We start from the raw sequence: 27,123 nt of genomic DNA, 5'->3' as shown, positions 1-27,123 counted from the left end.
TCTTAGAATAAATTTATGGTATAATAATAAGGCATGCTAGACAATTCTTTTGGATTTTGATTTAATCATGTACAGTAAACGTACCTCATGTGTTTTCATTATATCTAGATTTTTTTTTTCACATAATAGTGGCACTCTTTAAAGAGCTCAGATGACAGAATGATGCATTTGTTTTGCGCATCTGTTGCCCAAATTTGAATTTAAATCTCTTCATTGCCTATCTGTTGCACATTTATCTCACTTCTGTTGAACATCTGTTACATTTCTGTTGCGCATTTGTTGCCCAAATTTGAATTTAAATCTCTTCATTGCCTATCTGTTGCACATTTATCTCACTTCTGTTGCACATCTGTTGCGCATTTGTTGCCCAAATTTGAATTTAAATCTCTTCATTGCCTATTTGTTGCACATTTATCTCACTTTTGTTGCACATCTGTTACTCAAATTTGAATTTAAATCTCTTCATTGCTTATCTGTTGCACATTTGTTTCACTTCTCTTGCACAGCTGTTGTACCTCTATTGCACATCTGTTACCCAAATTCGAATTTAAACTCTTGTAGATGTACTCAGCCATGTGTGTTGCTCTCACTTGTAAATTCTTCAAAGAAATATTCTTGATGTTTGCTCACTGCATATGACATGTTCGGTTATGTGGATAGTGATTGTATTATTTACCTCATTCGTATATCCTATATACATATAATTTATCTATTGGCTCTACTTGTTGAATTCTGTTGCAATATCAAAGTCTTTTATTTAGATATTAATATCACTAATCTTTTAATAAATGTATGAAATAATTTTAGAAATCTCATTCATCGCAAGGGCGATGAAGGCGATAGCCCAAGCCCATTATTAGAGGACTTACATAGTCTGAATAGCGCTCCTCTTTTCATTTTTAGGCTTATCCAGCCTTTAGTAAGTCTTAGAATTTTCCCTCTCACACCTTAATAGTGGTAGCCATTTCCATTTTGATATTAACAGCCTTATTTCACCCTGGCAATAGCAAATATCATTTTTTTTAGATTTAATTATACTTCGCTGCTTACATATATTAAATAAATGCCTCTTTTAATTTATACTTTGTATAGATTAGAAATATCATTGGAAAAATTTGTATAAAATATTGAGAATTTATTACTTTTCTTTTATCTTAAGTTTTGAGTTAGATTCTGAAGATAAATGGATTGTTCAGGTGAGATTATCTCAAAGCTTATTATACTCATTCCTTTTTATTTAAATAAATTGTTTAATAGGAAGAAGGAGATCAGATGACTACTCTATTCGATATTATCGACATGAGTACTGTCTGATTTCAAGGCGGGATATAGAAATATTATCATGTGTATATGATATCAGATGATTACTTTAGCATCATCTGATTTCATCCCCATATTGGGGTGGTGTTTGTGGTTGGGCATAGAAGTGTTTGATATTGTTTTCTTTTACTTTATTAGGCTATCCAGCGGCTGGTCTGGACTAATTAATGTTGTTTATCATTTTATGATTGCTATAGATTTTTTTATTGAAAATTCTTCTTTGCTCAGCACTTGATTTATTTTTATAAGAATAGAATGGAATTTGCGATTATCTAGTAGCCTTTTCTTTTCTCTTTGATAGACTAACACAGTCCTATAAATTTCTGTTAATTTTCTTTAGATACTAGAATCCCCTCTCATTGCAAGGGCTATGAAGGAGTCATCCCGAGCCCATTATTTTAGAGGACTTGTATAGTCCTAGTAGTGTTTTCTCTTCTAATCTTTTCTTCATTTTATGAGACTGTTTAAGTCTTTCAGGTTTCTTTCCTTTATCATTTCAAGCCCATCTCTAGGAGGACTTGTACAGTCCAAATAACATTCCATTTTCTCAAAAGACTTGCCTAGTCTTTTAGATCCAAATCTTTGGAGACAAGCATTGTCTCGTTAATGAATCAACCTAGGTCAACCCCTAGGAGACTACCTCTAGTCTCACAGGTCATAAACCCTCTTCTAGTCGAAGACCAACTTGGTCTGTCAGTTATCTCATTTTCTTATCATTGTTTAGGCAATGATAAGGTTACTTGGAGCCCATCCTTATGCTTAGGAGACTTGCCCAGTCTTGCTAGCATTTTTCTCTATCTTACCTCTGTGTCTAAGAGACTTACCCAGTCTCATTCTCTTGCTAAACCTCCTCTTTGTGCGTCGTTTAGTTTTGGGAGAACACCTTATCCGGCTGGGTGTTTTACCTTTACCAAATATGCACAAGGTCTCTTTATCCTTATTACTTGTGAGCTTTATCTTAGTTTGATAGTCCACTAGCATAGGAATCCGTCCTTAGTCTAAAGAGTCAGTCCTTGTGGACCCCGATCTGGGAGAGAGGTGAGGGAACGAGCCCCCAGCGGCCTCTTGGATCATCCACACGTGAAGGAGAGCTCTACCAAGGAACTCTCGAAACAAAACAAAACTCAGAGTCGCCATCCATGGTATACGGCCATGGATCCCTAAAAAAATATGCTCTGTATACCATGGATAACCAGAAATGAATGGGTTCGTGCCTGATTACGAATGGAGAAGGTCTGAAGAGCGCCTCCAATTCGTCCGAGTGCAAGCACTTGGTCTCTTATGCCATTTATTATTAAATCCAAAGAATTTTGGGTAAAAATCATATGAAATAGGAACAATTCTCAGGAATCGTCTACCTAAGCATGCATTTCCTGAGGTAAAGAAATAAGCATACACAAAATGAAATGAAAAATGTGTCACCTAAGCAAAGCTAGGTTATGAGTGACATGCCTAATGGGTGTCTAAGATCTGGTGGACATACATATGCAGGCTACAGCTAAAGGTATAGTATCAGTACAAGAAAGTAAGAAGACACATCAAAACATAAAGCACAAATCAATCCTATATATGATAGGACAAGACATCCTAACTCTAATGCGACTTGACTCGGACCAAGATGGCCGTCCATCCTAGCTGCTCTACGTATCCCGGCCTCGGGAAGAATCGGAGTCAACGTAGTTCGATGCCCTATTCTAAACTAATATGCTTAACCATCTAGAACCGCTATACTAGACTCGATCCACTAGACTCAACTGATTTTTTAAAGCTTTTTGTACGATTGCTTAAGTTTAGGTGAATTGTAATTTTCAGGACTCTCTATATGCCCTAACTAATGCAAGTTTATTAGCTTTAAGCTAATGCAGGTGGACCCTATATCCTATGTGTAACTAAGCTGTGCATCCTAAAGAAAACCACGGGCCGACTATATGCTTCCTAGTCTAGCCATCGGTTCGACTAAATGTCTAACCGATCGACTCGAGGCCTCCTAACTCTAGGGATACTCACACGACAGGACACACTATATCAATACAAATCAAGACAGCCCCCTAACTCTAAAACACCTTAAATAGCTAGGACAGACTCCTAGCTCTAGGGGAAGATCTTTTTGAAAAGGTTTTGAAGAATTTTTAGATTTTTGGAAGATTTGAAATGTTTATTATTTTTTTTTAAGGTTTGGCTGGACCTGGGATGTGAATCCCAAGCTGCACTACGTACCCTATGGAAAGGGATCAAGCCAACGTAGTTCAGAAAAGAATTCCTAACTACTCTCCTATGACTCAAGGTTTTTGAGATTTTTGGTTTTTCAGATGTTTTTATTATTTTTGACACAAGAGGACTAAATCCTATCATCATAAGGGGAGGACAGACTCCTGATATCCCGCAAAGGTTGGACAGCATCCTATGCTTTGCGGGGGAATGAACAGAAACACGACTCTGCAAGGGTTGGACAGCATCCTATACCTTGCAAGAGCGGATAGAAGAACATGATCTGATGAAAGGTTGGATAAAATCCTAACCCCTATGATGATAGAATTTGATTCCTGAACAAGAGGACTGACTCTCTAGACTAAGGATGGATTCCTATGCTAGTGGACTATCAAACCAAAATAAAGCTCACAAGTAATAAAGAAGAAAAAAAAAAAAGAGACCCTGTGCATATTTGGCAAAGGAAAAACACCCAGCCGGGCCGGACAGCTACCTAGCCCTAGGGTGCAACAAATGTGCAACCCAATACCCATAAGGGTAAGGGTATGTTGCCAAGCCGAGTAAGGTGTTCTCCCAAAACTAAACGACGCACAAAGAGGAGGTTTAGCAAGAGAATGAGACTGGGTAAGTCTCTTAGACATAGAGGGAGGATAGAGAAAAATGCTAGCAAGACTGGGCAAGTCTCCTAAGCATAAGGATGAGATAGAGAAAAATGCTAGCAAGACTGGGCAAGTCTCCTAAGCATAAGGATGAGATAGAGAAAAATGCTAGCAAGACTGGGCAAGTCTCCTAGGATGGGCTTGGGCTATCGCCTTCATCGCCCATGCAATGAGAAGACTGGAGAATTAATCAACAATCCAGAACTAAAGAAGAATAATCTCAAAAATTGAGCGAGGGAATTTAAACATAAAGTCACAACTAAAACCATAGAGTATAGATATTCTGCTAGATCGGGAAACATTTTGTAATTAAAGTATAAGACAATGCATGAATCTATTTATGTAAGAGATTTGAACTACTTGAAAAGAAAAACACATTGAGGCTACACTGTTCAACTAACATATAGCACTCAACCTGTTTCCCTTTTTTAATATCATTTCAATAACCTGAGGTGGTAAAAACATGTGGAATTCTACTCATTAACATTCTAGAGACCAACGAAGTGTATAGTCATACTGTTCAAGTAATAAACACTAAATTTGATGAGAGAGTCTCTTAAATTCTTTAAAAAAAATGAGCTAAGATGAAGCTATTATCAGAATACAATTTCATTACAATATTTTCAAATGATACTAATCTTCCCTTTACCAATCGCTCCAACAGAGTGACAGAAATATCAACAAAGCTATGAATTTGAGTTTACCAGTAATAATTCTTTGTCAAACATATGATTTTATCACTATTAACTCTGAAAGTAATTCTGAAAGAAACATAAAAGTGCTCAAAATAAAAGAAACATATCAATGAATGCTAAACAGGATAACACAAACAAGAGTGAAGGACTATATGCCAAAATCATTTTCTAAATAAGACAGCACACCATTATTCTAACTTCTCACATTTTTATTTTTTTTTATTTTTTATTTTTTATTTTTACAAAGTGAACAAATCCTTTCTTATTCTCTACTACATTTTAAAGCATAATCAGTTTTGACATCATTCATATTTATTTATATAAAAAAAAAACTTCATGAATCATATACAAGCCTAAATTTGAGTTTTGACATCATCCACTTAATAATACATTAACCAATTCTTTCAACATTACGATCTACCGAACATGCAGTAAAATAATCACAATTTACATGTATCATGTAACATAAAACTGAAAAGGATAAATAATGTGACTGATCAAGTGGAAAGAAAATTTTCATTCCTAACTACTCTAAAATTATGATACATAAAATATATCAAATACAATCGAGAATGTACACTTATCATAAGAGAAGACTGAAATATTTGTCCTTGTTAGATATGATACTGCTATCAAGTATTCCTACCACTATAATATAATGAAAATTCTTATACATGACATACTTGATACACTATTAGATACCAATAACCAAGATTTTCCCACCAGACTTTATGGAACATTAACCACAAGGCACCTAAAAATCAAAGAATGATAAGAGCAATGACAACTTCATTTACTAATGCCCATCCTGAGTATTCCAATCGTTTATAGAATAGATTTGATAAAGAGTTACTCTAACTACTTTTCAGGTTATATCAAAAATCAAAGTCAACAAATGATTATCTTGCACTTTAAATTTCGTCACGAGGGACAGGTTTTAATGCAAAACAAGGCCGAAATGTGGGAAGATTTTAGCACAAAAAATGGGTTGAAATGTAGGCAGGTTTGTACCAAAAACTAGGCTGAAACGTGGTCAGATCTTAGCGCAAAAACTGGGTTGAAATGTAGGCAGATTTGTACCAAAAACTGGGCTGAAATGTGCGCAGAAAATGAGCAGAATTTGTGGGCTAAAACTGTGCTAAAAAATGGGGTAGCAACATGGCTGAATCTTGCTGAACAGGGAACAACAACGGGGCTGAATCTGTGTTAAACACAGGGGGCAGCAGCATGGATGAATCTGCGTGCGAAACTGGGTAGCAACAGGGCTGAATTTGTGCTAAACACAGGGGGCGACAACGGGGCTGAATCTGTGTACGAAACCGGGCAGCAACAGGGACTGGTACTGTGCTGAAACAGGGGGAAATTAGGACAAAATTGAGCCAAAACTGGGGCTGACAAAAGGGCTGATACAAACAGGGGCTGAACATATTAAAAGGTGAGGGCTATAAATATCAAATGTGAAATGAGGGCTGCAAATATCATGGTGAGAATGACTAATCCTATCTAATACAAAAGTTCTGATAATAAAGAATCCAAATAAGATAAGCAACACAATTAAACTATTATAACTATGCTAGGAATCTGAACAAGGTTATTGATGAGAAATTTTTTTTTTTTCATAACTTCATAAATCAAACAGGTCATACAAACAATTGGGCATCCTAAAATATCATAAAAAGAATCTAAGAAATTAATTGAAATAGATTAAACAAAGCCTTATTTATACAATCATAAGACACAGTTGAACTATTTATATATAATTTCTAGAATGATCAACACCCCTTTAGAAATCATCATTTCAAAAGATTCCTTCTAGAGATAATTGATATGAAATGGGAGGGCTGACATATTCTCTCTACTACTACTCTTCACTTACAGATAGTAATCGAAAATAACATGGGAAATTTACACTACTAGCAGACCCTAATGGAATAGAACAGGTAGTAGTAAGGTACATGAGAGGACTGAAACTGTCGATTCAAAAAGATGTAGTACTTCAATACTAAGAAAATTTCCATGAAGCTAATGTGAAGGCTCAAGCACCATAACAATTCCTCCATGTGCCCCACCACTTCTCTTTGCTCACCATAAGCTAATCACAAGATCTCAAACAGCAGTTCAATTTTCTCAATAGAACTTTCAGCATTGTTATATAATTATAGGGCTAAGAATATACTACTAAGGATATTACCCCCATCTGAAAGTTACATTTAACTCCATTTGCTCCTAGTTATCAAGTAGCTACCATAGTTATGTTAACTTCTAGCAACAAATCTCAACAGGGAGGGTCGGTTATAACAAGGAACACATGCCAGTGAAAAATTTATCATATAATTAGCAACACATGTTTAAATCAATGTGAAGGATAAGACTTATAAAGCTATACACAACCATCTATTTTAACAACAATGACCCTATCTCCTCAACCGAGACTTCAATAGATGCAGACAAGGATAACTAATTATGTCATCATGTTCTCACAGAGAAAGGCATGTAGAATTAAAAACCTATCTTCCATGAGACACCTGTTGTCATTCAATTTACATGTGGTAAGGGAAATTAACAGCCACATGTAAAGAAGAGATGCTAGTATATGAGAATCATAATTAGCTAGCTCTTCCAAAATAAATGAGATTGGACAATGAACAGATGTCAATAAATGGGCTGTTATTTGGTACTTAATTGGTGACTTGTATGCTAAAATTCATTTCTCACATGCAAATAATCAAGTGTCAACCAACTGAGCACTCTCTACATCAATATTTATTTATTTCTCATGACAAAACTCTGTCAAGCCAAAAAAAAATGCCATACGGATTACTTGAATAGGCTTGTTGAACCACATCTTTTGGACAGACACATTCATTGTGATTTGAGCTTGGATCACCTATTTAATTCAAGAATTTCCAAGGTCCCAAACCTAATTCGGAAAATTGATCATCATTTTTTTTTTATAAAAATAAAAATAAATCTCAAATATTAAGACCTAGTTAAGGAAATAAAATGACCGAATTTAATGGAGCGAGGATTCAACTAAATTTTTTTTTTAAATGACTTAAATTTCAGTAGAATTACAACAACTAAGAGTTTTAGAATAGTTCTTGAGTGCAGGATTTCATCAATACATACGAATGTTCAATGACTGAAATCAAACAAAGAAAGCAAAAGGAATTGACTAATTGAAAAAAAGGATTTTTTTTTTAAAATAAAATAAAATAAATAATAAATAATAAGTATCACTCAAAGATCTCAAATCTAAAAAAAATTCCACTGTTATTATACTCACAAAAAATTAAAAAGATGATCAAATTTATAAACATAACAGCATTATTACTATTCCTCAAATGAAGGACAGATCTATCTACAAATTCTTCAAATAAATATAAATCACTATAAAAATCAAAACTGAACTAAACGATGCTTAAACAAATATCAAACTTTTATAAACAAAGGGATGAATCACAAGATTTAAACTTAAGATTAAAAGAAAATTATCTTCTTCAATTAGATTTTAGTTAGAATGAAAATAAAAAAAATAACTGGAGAAAGACATTAAAACATATAGAAATTAAGACTAGAGATCACAAAGTTAAAATCTATAAACAGCATAAGAACAAATCTCTTTATTATTTAAGGAATTGATAAAGGAACCTACCTCGAATTAAATCTTTGCTATTCTGTTTCTCAAATTCGCTTCTTATATCCACAGATCTGAAGTAATGGATCTTCAATCTTCTATATTTATTGATTGAATGACTGAAGATGATGATTCGAAGAACAAGATGTATTAAAGCTTCAGATCGGAGAAAGAAATGCTAGGAAGTTAGGTTTTACGCAAGGTAGATCTAGAGTTCGTAGGCTTGGAAAAATGAAAATCACAGCAAAGGTTGTCACAAAAGGAAGATGAAAACAGGCTATCGATGAAATTTAACCGGAGTCCGGCAAACTCTCTCAGAAAATGATGATCGGAGAAGAATCAAAGGTATTTAGGGTTTCAGTGAATTAAGCTCTGCTAGGGTTTTCTTAACAGATTTTTATTAGCTTGCAAATGAAGCTAAATCACCTATTTATAGATATTTTCCTAAATTTTCTAACCCCATAAGTTGCCAAGACCAACCCCTAGGTGCATTTTATCTTCGTTTTGTTTGGAAATGGGTGGCACAAGTAGAAAAATGAGGACAAATTTCGTGCTCTTCCTTTCACTACTTGTAAAATTGATACAGGCACTCCCAATCTAGATGTATCACCCCCCTTTCTGCAATATTACTCTACACTACATTGCCTACTTCGTTCGTTTGCTAGGCAAACCTCGAAGGATTTTTCTGAAATTTTAGAGGGACCTAAATGGGTCTCTAACCTACCCTAGGGATGAATTTGGGTCACCAGATCATAGATTTTCTTGGGTTTTAATCAAATTAAGTGCAAAAGGGGTTCGGTCAAAATGGGGTGTCTACAGATGCCCCTCTTTGGCAGAGCGTGCTTGTCGCGCGAATGTCAAAGCTGAACTGACAACACATTTTTGCCGACCCGAAATTAAAGTGAAATAATGTTTTTGGGTTTTCGATTCAAAATGGTATTCACAAAGGTAACACAACAAAGATGACACTTAACAAGACTTCTAAGACTGCAGGCAATAAGGAGATGACCTCTCATTGACTCTTGACATGACAACCAATGACATCTCAAAAAGATAACCTTTCTATAATCCCTTAATTGTTTGATCCATAACAGTTAACAAAGACTTTTATTGAAAACAAATATGCATAAAACATTTCTCCTTCTTCTTGTTCTTTTACTGGTAAATCAAACATCTGGTTAAACACAAAATGAATCACTAAAAGAATAGAATCACATTACAGACATATTTGTATCGATGAATAACGGTTTTTGCGGACAATCAGACCAAATATCGCTCAGTCAATTGCCAAAAATGATATCATTTAAAAGGATGAGCAAGTCTTAACGATCAGACCAAATATTGCTTGGTCAGTCGTCAAAACTACCTCAAAACAAAAGGGCGATAACTACACAGACCATTGCTAAAAATCCGTCTGTTTAGCCATCCAGATAATCCTGACTCCTCTCTTTCAAGGTAGCGGATCATCCAAGATTGATATGGTCCTGCGAAAAGGGTTCCATATAAATCCACACAGATATACCTGACTCCCAACCTCAGTAGGTAGCGGTACATTGCGAAGTGACAATTAGACAGGCCAAAATTTGGCATTTCACTGCTAAATGTCACGGGCGAAGACGAAAAGACCAGACTCCAAACACACGAAGCTCAATTTCACTGGTAGTTTCGTACTTCTAAAAACTCTTCATGGTTAAAGAAAAGCCCAGACTCCAAACATACGGAGCTACTTCACTGGAAATTCCTTTAAGAAGAAATCATTTTCAAATGATGAAAAAAAATTACCAGACTCCAAATCACAGAGTCATTGGCGAAAACGTTTTGAAAATCTTTCAAATGATAAAAGACAAGACCAAACTCCAAATTACGGAGCCATTGGAGAAAACATTTTTTTTTATTTTAAACCTTTCAAATGGTGAAAGAAAAGACCAATCTCCAAATCACGGAGCTATTGGCGAAAACATTTTTTTTTTAAATCTTTCAAATGGTAAAAGAAAATACCAAACTCCAAATCATGGAACCATTGGCAGAAACAATTTTTAAATCTTTCAAATGATAAAAGAAAAGACCAATCTCCAAATTACGGAGCCATTGGCAAACAATTTTTAAATCTTTCAAATGATAAAAGAAAAGACCAATCTCCAAATTACGGAGCCATTGGCAAACATTTATAAGATGATAAAAGAAAAAATGCCAAACTCCAAATCACGGAGCCAATGGCGAAAATAAAATTCATTGAAATGATTGAAGAAATGGCCAACTTTAATCGATTTCACCAGATGAATAAATCATTTCTGCCTGAGAATGATTGAAAATGCACGATCTGTGCTGAAGACAAAATTCAAGCAAGGATGAAGAAATTTTCGAATACTGACCCTTAAAATAATGGAAAAGAAATCTACTGGAATTTTGAAAATTGCAGGAATGAATTCTAGACTCCGCTGGGAGTAAAGATTTTCTGAAAACTTGACTCAAAAAGATAACAATTTGATTGAAGAGCTTGAACCAGAAGAATGTATTCAAGTTCCTCTATTCTCTATTTGATGAGAATTGCCATCTCAAATATCATTGTTTGATTGATATCTTTTATGACGCAAGTCATAAAAGATGCCCCTAGTATGATTACTTCCATGACAAAATTCATTGGAGAGCAACAATAAAGGGATCAAAAGGATAAGCAGAAAGCTTTCATTAATGAACTCTTGGGATTACAAAGTTTTTCTCATGAACACTTGGATTTACAAAATTTTCTCATGTACAAGAAACTGGTTTTGCTCATAAACTTTCTTCATCTCTGCCAACCACTGATACTTCAGACGGGTTTTAAGAGCCTGCCACATTTTGAATTCTGCTTTGCTTTACATTATAAACAAGAGGCACGGATTCTCTTCTTTCCCTCCCTTTTACCACCCCGGCTTTGGGAGGACATTGACTAAACAAGACCTCAAAACTTGACCTCAACTCGACAAAATAAAGACTTTGACAAACGACAAACGAGGACTTTGACAAAAACACAAGACATGAACACTAAGAGAGACCGAATCTGCTTCTTAGCCTGATAAAATATTTCAAGATGGTAAAAGTCTACCACTCTTAGATTCTTTTGGTTACCGTGTTTAAAGGTGTTTCATTTCTTTTTTCGGTATTTCTGTCATGGTTATTATCCCTTTAGATTGCTTAGTTTCAATCTCCTTAACTCAAAAAGTACCAAAGGAAGCTTTGCTGGTGCTTACTCAAACATTAGAATGATGTCAAAGAAAATGAAAGTCTAACTGGCTCTTCAAAGCTCTGTCCTCTCTGCATGAAGTCACTGCCATGACCAAATCGCCTTTCTAGGTTTTCGATTTGGCGGATCGTATGCCTTATATTTTGCCTGGACTGTTTGCCCTTGCAGATTTTCCATCCAGCAGGCTCAGCACCCTGATTTTTGCCTAAGCCGCCCTTTCGGGTTTTCAGCTTAGCGAGTGAATGACCCTAACTTTTGCCTAGACTGCCCTTGCGGGTTTTCAGTCTAGCGGGTCTAAGACTCCATCATTTTTCTTTCTTTCTGTTTCTCTACAAACCTGGGCCTAAAATACACCAGAAAGACTTTAAGGTAGGCTTAGGTTCAAGCAGGATAAACTTTGGTTTGATTGCATGTATTTTAAACCGAATCTGGACCCTCCAGACTGCCTACGTATCCCTGAAGAAATGGGAATCAGGTTTGCGTAGTTCGCCCATTTGGGTTTCAGGAATTATTATTTTCAAAATGTTACGAAAGATATGACCGAACCTGAATTAATCAGGCTACCTACGTACCCTTAAAAAGGGATCAGGTCATAACGTAGTTCAGGTTCAATATCTTTTATGACGCAAGTCATAAAAGATGCCCCTAGTTTGAGTTTGTCAAAGAAATGGAGTATTATTTTTTTTATTGGCCCAAAGGGTTTGCAAATGGTTTTAAACATATAAGTTGTTGGCTCAAAGCTCAAATCGATCAAAGATGACTTTCTGGTGTAATTAAGCATAATACTTCTTTAATTGATCCAGGTTTGTAGGTTCATTTAATTTTTCTCCACTTTCATCGAGGAGTCTTACGGCTTTTCCAGGCAAGACCTCATCGACGATGTAAGGACCAGACCAATTTGGCCTGAATTTCCCTCGAGGATCAAATACTGGTGCCCTATAGGACTTTAAGACGATATCTCCTGGCTTCAAATCTCGAACCTTGACCTTCTTGTTAAAGGCTCTTTCGATTCTCCTTTGATACCCTTGGATGTGATACAAGGCTCTCAGCCTCTTTTCGTCTATCATTTGCAGTTCATGGTATCTGGCTTTTGCCCATTCAGACTCCAGCAAGTCAGCTTCCACCATCACTCTTAGGGACGAGATTCTCACTTCAACAGGGAGGACTGCTTCCATTCCATACACTAGAGAATATGGAGTTACACCTGTAGAGGATCTGATCGATGTCTTATAAGCCCATAAAGCAAAAGGAAGCTTGTTCGACCAGTCCTTATAAGTCTCGGTCATCTTACTGATTATGACCTTGATATTTTTGTTCGCTGCCTCTACAGCACCATTTGTTTGAGGTCTGTAAGGAGATGACTTGTGATGTCTTATCTTGAATTCTTCACACAGGTGTAACACCTCTTTCTTGAATTGCGACCCATTATCTGAAATCAACTCATGAGGTATTCCGTATCTGCAAATAATGTTGGTGCGGATAAACTTCGCAACTGTATTCGAAGTGATGGAAGCGTACGAAGCAGCTTCAATCCATTTCGTAAAATAATCAATCGCGACTAGAATGTACTCATGCCCGCTTGAAGACCTCGGATAAACTTTTCCAATGATATCAATCCCCCATACTGAAAATGGCCACGGCGAAGTCAAAGAATGCAATTCTGACGGAGGAACATGAATAAGATTCGCATAAACTTGGCACTTATGGCATTTCTTCACAAAGGCAAAGCAATCTGCTTCCATTGTGAGCCAATAAAATCCAAGTCTTAAAATTTTTCTAGATAACATCTTGCCATTCATATGCGGTCCACAAACTCCCTCATGAGTCTGTTCAATAAGCTCCACAGCTTTGTCTTCATCAACACATAAAAGTTGAATTCCGTCAAAAGATCGCCTATACAGCTCTTCACCACAAATGATGAAGTTGGTAGCTAGCCTCTGAAGAGTTTTCCTCTCTTTGCTTGAAGCTTCAGGAGGGTAACCCTTGCCAGAAATGAAGTTCTTGATATCCGTATACCAGGGTTTCCCATCCGGACATCTTGCCAATATTTCTATTGCATTCACATGCGCAGGAGCCCACTGCAATCTGACAGCTAACGGCTGAACCTCCATAGTTGCAGAGATGTCTAGCATCGAAGCCAAAGTTGCTAAAGCATCAGCAAAATGGTTCCTGGTTCTAGACAAGTGAGTAAAAGTGATATTCTTGAATTTTTTAACCAGAGATTCCAAATATGCGTTATAAGGGATCAATTTATCCTCCCGAGTTTTCCATTGCCCATTGGTTTGACAAATAATGAGCATTGAGTCCCCAAACACATCTATATCTTGAACTTGAAGAGCTAAAGCTGCCTCGAGTCCTGCTATACAAGCTTCATATTCCGCCATGTTGTTCGTGCACTCAAACTGCAACTTAATGGATATAGGGATATACTCTTTCTTTGGAGATATCAACACTGCGCCCACTCCTCGACCTTGGTTATTGACTACTCCGTCAAAATACATCAACCATTTGGTACTTGGAGTTTCTTCTTCAATATCCATTATCTCTTCATCAGGAAACTCAGTTTTCAGGAAAACATTCTCCTCTGTAGGAGAATCAGCCAGCTGCTCAGCTATAACCCGTCCTTTGATGGACTTTTGAGTGACATAAATGATGTCAAACTCAGATAACAATAACAACCACCTTGCGGTTCTTCCAGTAAGGGCGGGTTTCTCAAACAAGTACTTCAACGGATCCATCCGTGAAAGTAAAAGAACCTTGTTTGACAACAGATAGTGTCTAAGCCTTTGCGTAGCCCAAACCAATGCTAGACAAGTTTTCTCCAAAACGGAGTACTTTATCTCATATTCCAGCATCTTCTTACTAATATAATAGATAGGCTTTTCCCGCTTAGACTCTGGATCTTTCTGAGCAAGCATACAACCCATTGCAGTGTTTGTAATCGACAAATACATCAACAAGGGTTGGCCCTGAATGACGGGTGATAAGACAGGAGGCAAAGATAAACATTGCTTAACTTTTTCAAACGCTTCCTGACATTCATCATTCCACTTCTTCGAGGAATTCTTCTTCAAAAGCTTGAAAATTGGTTCACATGTCATAGTCAAATGAGATATGAACCTTCTCAAGTATTGAACTTTCCCAAGAAAACCTCTGATCTGCTTTTCTGTCTTAGGCGGTTCCATTTCCTGGATTGCCTTGATCTTTTGAGGATCCACCTCAATTCCCCTTTCACTGACCATAAATCCAAGGAGTTTTCCTGATGTAACTCCAAATACACACTTGTTTGGATTCAGGCGAAGCTGATATTTCCTGATTCTTTCAAAGAATTTTCTCAAGGCAACTGTATGCTCTGGTCTAGTCTTTGCTTTAACGATCATGTCATCTACATAGACTTCGACTTCTTTGTGAATCATATCATGAAGAAGAGTAGTTGCAGCTCTCTGGTAAGTGGCACCAGCATTCTTTAAACCAAACGGCATTACTCTGTAGCAGTATGTACCCCACTGAGTAATGAATGCTGTTTTCATCATGTCCTCAGGTGCCATCTTGATCTGGTTATATCCCGAGAACCCATCCATAAAGGATAAGAGAGCATGTCCAGCAGTATTATCTACCAAGAGATCAATGTTTGGCAATGGGAAATCATCTTTTGGACTTGCTTTGTTCAGGTCCCGAAAATCAACGCACATTCGAACTTTCCCATCCTTTTTGGGTACTGGTACTACATTAGCGAGCCATTCGGGGTATTCAACCACTTGGATGAATTTCACCTCTAGAAGTTTTTTGACTTCTTCATAAACTTTCAACTCCCATTCTGTCTTGAGTTTTCGGAGTTTCTGCTTCTTTGGCTTGATGCCAGGGATTAATGGTAATCGATGCTGAACAATCTCCTCATTCAATCCCGGCATGTCATCGTAAGACCAAGCGAAAACCTCCTTGAACTCTTTAAGTAAGGCGATTAATTCTTCGCGCTCTTCAGGAGATAAAGTTTTGCCAATCTTTATTTCCCGAATCAAGATTTCATCACCTATATTCACGGTTTCAACTTCCTCTTCGAGTGGTTTTGCTCGGCGATTCCCCTCCTGTTGAATCAGATGTTTGATTTCAGGGGGAGGTTCGTCGGCATCCTCATCAGAGGGGGAGTCTTGATTATTATTATTATTATCAGATTTTAAAGCAGATTCAGTAGAAGAAATAGAGACATGAAAGTACAATGAAGAGTCCTTTATTTCATTGAAAGTTGAATTGAATACATCAGATGACAAATAGCCCACATCAGGCTTTACAGACTCTGGAATTGTATTTACAAACTTAGAAACAGACATGTTGACATCAGTGTCAACATGCTCAGAAATATGTACACGAGAAGCATCAAGTACATCAGCAGAAATATCTTCAAACTCGACATCACTAGCAGGAGACACATCACTGACTCCAAGGATTGATTTGACCTCTACAGTACCTGCATCAAAAGAAGAATTAGAAATGACAGACTTTGTATCTGACTTGGAAACAGACTCATACTTAGACCTTACTGACTCTTTTGAAGAAGTATGACCATACTGAAAGGTAACCTGAGGTAGGACCTGAGAGGTCCAGTTAGTCAAAGGTCCCTCTGCCGGAGTGATAAGATGTGTCGGGTTCAGAATTATTGTGCTCTTGTCAATAACGGCTACAATCTATGATCCGTCCTCAAAAAGTGAGTTCAGAAATTCTGGCACCATGCAGTCAGCCCAATCTGTCTCTGACTCTATCTCTGCGATCTGCACACTTACTTGCTCATCTTTTGGTAGCTCGAGGTCAAAGAAAATTTCAAACCCTGGCAACCTTTGCCCAGTCGACTCATCAACCCAAGCCTCAGCGAAACCGCAGAATGGAACATCTGCTCCCTCCTTGCGAAAATGACCATTCATTGTCAAATTCAGAGGTCCCATAGGCAAGTCTAAACCACGGCGACGACACTCGGCCCACTTCAGCATATAACGCTTCATCTCTATGATCTCCTTCTTGGTGGGTTCGTATCCTAGCCCAAACAGGCCATTGAAGGTCTTGAGTATTGGGAGCTCAATCATACCTTGATGATATTTGCCCAACCCGGCACCTGGCATATATCCTTGTTTGCGAATCATCTTGATAACTTTGGAATTGGTACTACTTAGGAAGAAGATCTCTTCATTCATCGCCTCCTCCATAGTGATAGCAGTCACCTCCAGCGAAAAGCCAGTTAAGCTTATATCGTCTGTTTTGTCAACAACCAACTCCTGAGAAATCTGGCCTATTTCCAAATCAGGGTCTCCTTTCACAGTAACCACCCTATTATTTCGAATAAATTTCAACTTCTGATGCAGCGACGATGGTATGACCCCAACCTTGTGCAACCATGGGCGACCAAGCAGCAACAAGAAAGATGCCTTGATATCGAGGACTTGGAATTCTATTTCAAATTCCTCACCTCCTATTTGGATTTCGGTGACCAAAGTCCCGATGACATCACGACGGGTTCCATCGTATGCTAGAATGCCTTGCTCAGAGGGGACAAAATTCTCCGGTCCGAATCCAAGGGTAGTTGCTGTGCTCAATGGGCAAACATTCAGAGCAGACCCATTGTCTACTAATACCTCTGGAATTTTCTTCTTATTGCAAATTAAAGTGATTTTGAGAGGTTTAGTATGGTCTCTACCCTCGGGAGGAAGGTCTTCATCTGTGAAAGACAAAACCTTAGATGTTCTGGCCGGAGTGACCAGGCTCACCAACTCATCAGGTGTAACATCAACAGATACTTGTGCAGCATTTAACTCCTTGAGTATTACTTTCCTGTGTTTGGAAGAAGACATGAGCAGACCCCATATGGAAATATTCGCTTGGGTTTTCTTTAACTGTTTCAACAAATTATCATCCTCCTCCTCCACAATGGGCTTATTCAGCCTCTGATTTCCTGCAGCCCTTGCTATTTCTGCCGGATTCTCTACACTCAACTCTGGAGGCTTGAATACACGACCGCCCCTTGTGACGTGTTGAAGCTCATCACACTGGTCATCGAGGAACAACAAATCATCATCCTCGATTCTTAAAACATATGGTGTTTTGTTCATCTGCTCTTCTTCAACATCTTCACAATGAAGTATATAAGATCGAGAAGAAGACTCTGCAAAATCACCATCAGCCAGGGAAATGACATAAGGCTTTTCCCTCGTCAAATCTTCGATCTCCTCATCATCCAACCTCAGCACATAGGGTTTATCGGATGTTATAGCACAAATGAGATTTGAAGGGTCAAGAATAGGTTCATTGACAAAAATAGCATTGATTACAGGCGGAGGAACAGCACGATGATTTGGGAGGGGTTTTTGAGTAGTACTAGGTCGCTCCACTTCCAAATCTTTATTATCTATCATCTTCTGAATAGCATACTTCAGAGCTAGGCATCTTTCTGTCAGATGGCCCGAATTCCGATGATATTCGCAGTATTGGTCTAATCTCCAATACTTAGGCAATGGATCCGGTACTGGCCTGATATCAGGAAGCTTTATTTTCTTATCCCTAATTAGTTTCTTCAAAATAACAGGGTAAGGATAAGGAAGCGGATCAAATTGCTTAGGCACCTGCCTCTCTGCCGGTCTTGACACCTCAGTTACTGCTCTTGCCACTGGTTTGACATAGTTCACACTATTCACCTCTTTCTGTATAACCATTGGCCGCTTGCCCTCTCTGACTTCGGATGACGATGGTCTAGCCCTTAGACCTTTGCCGATGGCATCCTCAGTTTGGGTTCCCGTCTGAATCAAATGATCGAAATTAGGATAATGCTGGGGCGCCATGAAATGGAAATATTGAGTGGACAGACTCTTGACCACCAACTTTATCTGATCCTTTTTTGATAACCTTTGATTTAACTGAGCAGATTTGCGCCTCCAGCGCCTGATAAATGAGGTAAAGGTCTCTTGAGGACCTTGCTTCAACTGCTTGAGGTCCCTCTTTGTGACCTCTATCCCCTCCTCCATTGAAAATTGTTCAATAAGCTGGTCAGAGATATCTTCCATGGTCCTGACCTCATCTGGTTTCAGTCTTAGGAACCATTTCTTTGCTATCCCTACCAGAGAAATAGGAAATAGCTGGGCCATCTGCTCATGATTCAGGCCATATTGCTGTGAAAGGATGATAAACCACCTTATATGGTTCCGAGGACATCCAGTCCCGTCATACTTATCATAATCTGGGACCTTGAAGTTATGTGGTAAAACCACTGCAGAAGACATCATCAACTCGGAGACGTCAAATTTCTTCGGGCCTTGAACTTTCATGTGTTCCATCTCTTGAGCTAATTTCCCAAACTTCTTAGACATTTCTCTCTCAAATTTCTCATACATTTCTTTCTCCCTATTGATCCTAGGGATACAATACTCTTCAGCGTATTGTTCATCATCCATGTCAACTTCTAATGGCGAGATAGTGGGTCTATTCAACTCTGGAGATGTAACATGAGGAGGTTGATGAAACGTTGGTCCTCCTCTTGAAGCAGAAGCCTTATCACTAATCTGGGTCTTCATGTGAGTCATTTCTTCCTTCATACTCGCCATGTCACGAGTAAGGCCTATTAACATCTCTTGGATAGCTATCATAGGATTAGTGGGATCTGCCATTGAGACTGGGGTGGGTTGGATGGGCGAGAGTATTTCTTGAAAATGAGACACAGGTAACGCTGGAGAAGTAAATGAAACAGGCGACAAAGATTGTCTACTCAGCCTGGAATCAGAAGACTGACGGGACCAGGTTGGTTTTGGAAAGGTAATTTTCTTTGGAGCAATGGTTGCTCAGTCAAGAATCCTGAGAAGAAATATGAACACTAGATTAAAAATTTGATAATTGAGATAAACTATTCTCACCAAATAATGACAAGAGAAACAAAAAACACACTTTCATTGATAAGAAATTTGGGATTACAATTGATGAAAACATCAGTCTTTGATTTCAATTAGATAAACAAATGGTAATTGAAGAAATCAATACGACAAAAAATATGATAAGGTCTTCAAGGTCTTTCGATACGGGCTCTCTTTCCCTCAGGTTCTTCTGAAAAATCATTCCACTCGATCTTAGACGATAGAGCAAATCTTTGACTAATAACTTTGTTTCTCCAGGCAGTTACAATAGACTGGATGAGATCAGGAGTAAGTTTCTCGCAAAGAGGAGGGGTTATGATTCTGGGAGGATATGGCTTTCCCGTAATCTGATAAAGCAAACGCATGGGTGCGTAGAAGGTTGATTTTTCCAAACCCATAAGATATACAAAGGAATATGGGTAAGTACTAGTAATGAGCTGAAGGCATGAATGACTCACCATGTGAAGTTGGTCATGGTCTACATGCTGCAACCAATGGTGCCATTCGTCAATGGATTGGGGTTGGTTGGCCATTGATTGCCATGACGAATGATCCTTAAGGGTATACTTAATGGAATTTTGTGGCTTAAGAATAATAAGCTTTTCACAAAGCCACAAATAAAGCAGTTTAGCACACCCATAGAAACTATTTTGGACTTTTGAAGGATCAATACGATCTAGTCCTAGGATAGTTTCTGCTAACATAGTAGGAATAGGATTTCTTCCTTTGTTAATCTGGTCTACTATGCCCAGCAAAGCCAATGGGGCAACACGGGGGTCGCCACGAATGATATGGCGAGCAAAAACTCCAAAGATTAAGGCACTACGCCGACAGCTTTGGAAACGGGAGTTAGTAGGGTCAGTGTTTTTAGAAAAAATTTCAATAAGGATATGGACCTCTACATGCGTGCCTTTGAAGCAAGGTAAGGCATCAACGATATCATTTTTGAATAACCCGCAAAAAAGGGAATTAGAAGAGTTTATGTTTGCAGGTTGAATCCAGAGTCCTTCAGATGTGATCTCTAGCAAGGCGCACCAATCTTCAAAGATTGGGCAAAGTTCAAAGGAACCGAATCGAAACACATGAAGAATGGGATCCCAAAGCTTTGCAACTGCCTGAAGAAATTTCCAATTTATACCAGATACGCTCAAGTAATTGAACGTGCTTATGAACCGATCGATCATGCTTCGCTCATGCTCACGCGGAAGGGTTCTGATGACTTCACTTATCCAAATCTTCAACATATTATTCGACATGATTGAACCTGACATTCAGATAAGATAGAGATTATGAAGGAATAAGAAGGACCTTGCAAATGATAAGAATAATTTGACAATCATTTATATAGGAAGGATACGATTGGTGACAATGGATTTTTCATCTATGATCAGAATGATCAACAGATCAGAAAATAGATCACAGTCATGGAATGACAGAAGTAGGTCATAGGCTGGATCTAAATCTGGCGATGAATATTAACTTTACGATCAAGGAGATCAAGATGATAGATCATGGTCATGAGGATAACAAAGAAGCCATCGGCCAGATCTCAAAACGAAACAGGTAGACAACAAATATATGCACAAATTGAATCTATGATACAACACAAGAATGGTTATCCTCTAAAATAAAAAATAAAAAAAAATAACAAAATAGATTATGACCAACAATGACATGTATGGGTCACTGACGAAAGAACGTGAACGCAATTGATCAAATCAGAGATTCCCATTAAGAGTGAACTTTTAAGCTAACTGATACTGAAAATGGGAATCGAAACAATGCAAACTGACTCTAAAGACTAGCAGTCATGTTCAAAATGATTTGGATAAAATCCGGCAGCATAACGGCTATACAGGGAGGTCAGGGTAAAGTAAACTCATGAGGCAATGATAAGATAGGCTCATGGTTATCTAACTCTATCCACAAAAGGTTCTAGGTAAAATTTGACAGCATGACAGTGCTACAAATGGTATATGGGTAAGAAGAAATAGTAATGTAGCACTCTGAACAAGAATACTAATCATCTCGAAATGACAGTGTTACGAGAAGAAGGTAATTGGATAAAATTTGACCAAAGTTGAGTCTATGTGACACAGGGTCTAATCCAATAGCTGAAAGATCGAATGACAGATCATGACTATGGTAAGGCAAGTAAGAATCATAGATTAGATCTGAAACTGGATATTAAGTGGATGTAACCCACTGAAATGAATAAGGAACTCTAATTAAAGAGAGAAAGGGAGAACCCTAATCTAAAACTCAATACATATATATATATATATATATACATATATATCCTAACCAGGGGCACCAACCCTAAATATATTCAAACATAGTCAAGATACTTGACTCAAGACAGACATGTGAGTGTACTAGGACCGCATTGTAACCACATAAGGTGAGTTACAATAATCTATACACAGGACAAGGTTCCTAAATCTAGGTTCCAACATGTGTAAGTAACACATGTTCGCTCCTATATGAATAAAATACATATATAAGTACAAGCAAGTCCTAATTGGGTTTTTACTAGGTTAGCAAATATACCCATGTACATAATATATGTAAAAGGAAAGTAGAGCTCCGGACTCAATCAGGTACTATGCATATGATCCATACTTAGTATGTATAACACAAGTGCACCGAGTGCTATACATAGTATGCTTCATTGCTCATCGGCTACTGTAAACACAAGTGCACCGAGTGTTTACGGGTGCAGCACGAGCGCATAGCTTGGAAATAGATACAACAGCACCAACAGGGTAATGACATCCCATGTGGCACGCATTGTTTCTATCCCGTGGAGCCAATTATAATAAAATCAATAAAAGAAAATAAAGAACAAAATGATGTATGTCTCTGTGCAGTGTGTGAATCCCTTGTTTTAAACACCTATTTGGTGCCCCTGGATTCTAAGCGATTGAATTCCAATTTATAATGATTTTAGCTCAAAATTCTTCAAAATTAGTAACAAATGGCATTTTAACAGAGTTAGGCAATATCTCGAAAGAGATTATCCCCAGCAGAGTCGCCAGCCTGTGGACCCCGATCTGGGAGAGAGGTGAGGGAACGAGCCCCCAGCGGCCTCTTGGATCATCCACACGTGAAGGAGAGCTCTACCAAGGAACTCTCGAAACAAAACAAAACTCAGAGTCGCCATCCATGGTATACGGCCATGGATCCCTAAAAAAATATGCTCTGTATACCATGGATAACCAGAAATGAATGGGTTCGTGCCTGATTACGAATGGAGAAGGTCTGAAGAGCGCCTCCAATTCGTCCGAGTGCAAGCACTTGGTCTCTTATGCCATTTATTATTAAATCCAAAGAATTTTGGGTAAAAATCATATGAAATAGGAACAATTCTCAGGAATCGTCTACCTAAGCATGCATTTCCTGAGGTAAAGAAATAAGCATACACAAAATGAAATGAAAAATGTGTCACCTAAGCAAAGCTAGGTTATGAGTGACATGCCTAATGGGTGTCTAAGATCTGGTGGACATACACATGCAGGCTACAGCTAAAGGTATAGTATCAGTACAAGAAAGTAAGAAGACACATCAAAACATAAAGCACAAATCAATCCTATATATGATAGGACAAGACAAATCCTAACTCTAATGCGACTTGACTCGGACCAAGATGGCCGTCCATCCTAGCTGCTCTACGTATCCCGGCCTCGGGAAGAATCGGAGTCAACGTAGTTCGATGCCCTATTCTAAACTAATATGCTTAACCATCTAGAACCGCTATACTAGACTCGATCCACTAGACTCAACTGATTTTTTTAAAGCTTTTTGTACGATTGCTTAAGTTTAGGTGAATTGTAATTTTCAGGACTCTCTATATGCCCTAACTAATGCAAGTTTATTAGCTTTAAGCTAATGCAGGTGGACCCTATATCCTATGTGTAACTAAGCTGTGCATCCTAAAGAAAACCACGGGCAGACTATATGCTTCCTAGTCTAGCCATCGGTTCGACTAAATGTCTAACTGATCGACTCGAGGCCTCCTAACTCTAGGGATACTCACACGACAGGACACACTATATCAATACAAATCAAGACATCCCCCTAACTCTAAAACACCTTAAATAGCTAGGACAGACTCCTAGCTCTAGGGGAAGATCTTTTTGAAAAGGTTTTGAAGAATTTTTAGATTTTTGGAAGATTTGAAATGTTTATTATTATTTTTTAAGGTTTGGCTGGACCTGGGATGTGAATCCCAAGCTGCACTACGTACCCTATGGAAAGGGATCATGCCAACGTAGTTCAGAAAAGAATTCCTAACTACTCTCCTATGACTCAAGGTTTTTGAGATTTTTGGTTTTTCAGATGTTTTTGTTAGTTTTGACACAAGAGGACTAAATCCTATCATCATAAGGGGAGGACAGACTCCTGATATCCCGCAAAGGTTGGACAACATCCTATGCTTTGCGGGGGAATGAACAGAAACACGACTCTGCAAGGGTTGGACAGCATCCTATACCTTGCAAGAGCGGATAGAAGAACATGATCTGATGAAAGGTTGGATAAAATCCTAACCCCTATGATGATAGAATTTGATTCCTGAACAAGAGGACTGACTCTCTAGACTAAGGATGGATTCCTATGCTAGTGGACTATCAAACCAAAATAAAGCTCACAAGTAATAAGGAAGAAAAAAAAAAAGAGACCCTGTGCATATTTGGCAAAGGAAAAACACCCAGCCGGGCCGGACAGCTACCTAGCCCTAGGGTGCAACAAATGTGCAACCCAATACCCATAAGGGTAAGGGTATGTTGCCAAGCCGAGTAAGGTGTTCTCCCAAAACTAAACGACGCACAAAGAGGAGGTTTAGCAAGAGAATGAGACTGGGTAAGTCTCTTAGACATAGAGGTAGGATAGAGAAAAATGCTAGCAAGACTGGGCAAGTCTCCTAAGCATAAGGATGAGATAGAGAAAAATGCTAGCAAGACTGGGCAAGTCTCCTAAGCATAAGGATGAGATAGAGAAAAATGCTAGCAAGACTGGGCAAGTCTCCTAGGATGGGCTTGGGCTATCGCCTTCATCGCCCATGCAATGAGAAGACTGGAGAATTAATCAACAATCCAGAACTAAAGAAGAATAATCTCAAAAATTGAGCGAGGGAATTTAAACATAAAGTCACAACTAAAACCATAGAGTATAGATATTCTGCTAGATCGGGAAACATTTTGTAATTAAAGTATAAGACAATGCATGAATCTATTTATGTAAGAGATTTGAACTACTTGAAAAGAAAAACACATTGAGGCTACACTGTTCAACTAACATATAACACTCAACCTGTTTCCCTTTTTTTATATCATTTCAATAACCTGAGGTGGTAAAAACATGTGGAATTCTACTCATTAACATTCTAGAGACCAACGAAGTGTATAGTCATATTGTTCAAGTAATAAACACTAAATTTGATGAGAGAGTCTCTTAAATTCTTTAAAAAAAATGAGCTAAGATGAAGCTATTATCAGAATACAATTTCATTACAATATTTTCAAATGATACTAATCTTCCCTTTACCAATCGCTCCAACAGAGTGACAGAAATATCAACAAAGCTATGAATTTGAGTTTACCAGTAATAATTCTTTGTCAAACATATGATTTTATCACTATTAACTCTGAAAGTAATTCTGAAAGAAACATAAAAGTGCTCAAAATAAAAGAAACATATCAATGAATGCTAAACAGGATAACACAAACAAGAGTGAAGGACTATATGCCAAAATCATTTTCTAAATAAGACAGCACACCATTATTCTAACTTCTCACATTTTTATTTTTTTTTATTTTTTATTTTTACAAAGTGAACAAATCCTTTCTTATTCTCTACTACATTTTAAAGCATAATCAGTTTTGACATCATTCATATTTATTTATATAAAAAAAAAACTTCATGAATCATATACAAGCCTAAATTTGAGTTTTGACATCATCCACTTAATAATACATTAACCAATTCTTTCAACATTACGATCTACCGAACATGCAGTAAAATAATCACAATTTACATGTATCATGTAACATAAAACTGAAAAGGATAAATAATGTGACTGATCAAGTGGAAAGAAAATTTTCATTCCTAACTACTCTAAAATTATGATACATAAAATATATCAAATACAATCGAGAATGTACACTTATCATAAGAGAAGACTGAAATATTTGTCCTTGTTAGATATGATACTGCTATCAAGTATTCCTACCACTATAATATAATGAAAATTCTTATACATGACATACTTGATACACTATTAGATACCAATAACCAAGATTTTCCCACCAGACTTTATGGAACATTAACCACAAGGCACCTAAAAATCAAAGAATGATAAGAGCAATGACAACTTCATTTACTAATGCCCATCCTGAGTATTCCAATCGTTTATAGAATAGATTTGATAAAGAGTTACTCTAACTACTTTTCAGGTTATATCAAAAATCAAAGTCAACAAATGATTATCTTGCACTTTAAATTTCGTCACGAGGGACAGGTTTTAATGCAAAACAAGGCCGAAATGTGGGAAGATTTTAGCACAAAAAATGGGTTGAAATGTAGGCAGGTTTGTACCAAAAACTGGGCTGAAACGTGGTCAGATCTTAGCGCAAAAACTGGGTTGAAATGTAGGCAGATTTGTACAAAAAACTGGGCTGAAATGTGCGCAGAAAATGAGCAGAATTTGTGGGCTAAAACTGTGCTAAAAAATGGGGTAGCAACATGGCTGAATCTTGCTGAACAGGGAACAACAACGGGGCTGAATCTGTGTTAAACACAGGGGGCAGCAGCATGGATGAATCTGCGTGCGAAACTGGGTAGCAACAGGGCTGAATTTGTGCTAAACACAGGGGGCGACAACGGGGCTGAATCTGTGTGCGAAACCGGGCAGCAACAGGGACTGGTACTGTGCTGAAACAGGGGGAAATTAGGACAAAATTGAGCCAAAACTGGGGCTGAGGTGAGGGAACGAGCCCCCAGCGGCCTCTTGGATCATCCACACGTGAAGGAGAGCTCTACCAAGGAACTCTCGAAACAAAACAAAACTCAGAGTCGCCATCCATGGTATACGGCCATGGATCCCTAAAAAAATATGCTCTGTATACCATGGATAACCAGAAATGAATGGGTTCGTGCCTGATTACGAATGGAGAAGGTCTGAAGAGCGCCTCCAATTCGTCCGAGTGCAAGCACTTGGTCTCTTATGCCATTTATTATTAAATCCAAAGAATTTTGGGTAAAAATCATATGAAATAGGAACAATTCTCAGGAATCGTCTACCTAAGCATGCATTTCCTGAGGTAAAGAAATAAGCATACACAAAATGAAATGAAAAATGTGTCACCTAAGCAAAGCTAGGTTATGAGTGACATGCCTAATGGGTGTCTAAGATCTGGTGGACATACATATGCAGGCTACAGCTAAAGGTATAGTATCAGTACAAGAAAGTAAGAAGACACATCAAAACATAAAGCACAAA

Source organism: Tasmannia lanceolata, unplaced genomic scaffold (assembly GCF_043159265.1).
Source record: "Tasmannia lanceolata isolate RefF3 unplaced genomic scaffold, GAP_Taslan_0.1 ptg000024l, whole genome shotgun sequence".
Lineage (NCBI taxonomy): Eukaryota > Viridiplantae > Streptophyta > Magnoliopsida > Canellales > Winteraceae > Tasmannia > Tasmannia lanceolata.
This window is presented reverse-complemented; position numbering follows the sequence as displayed.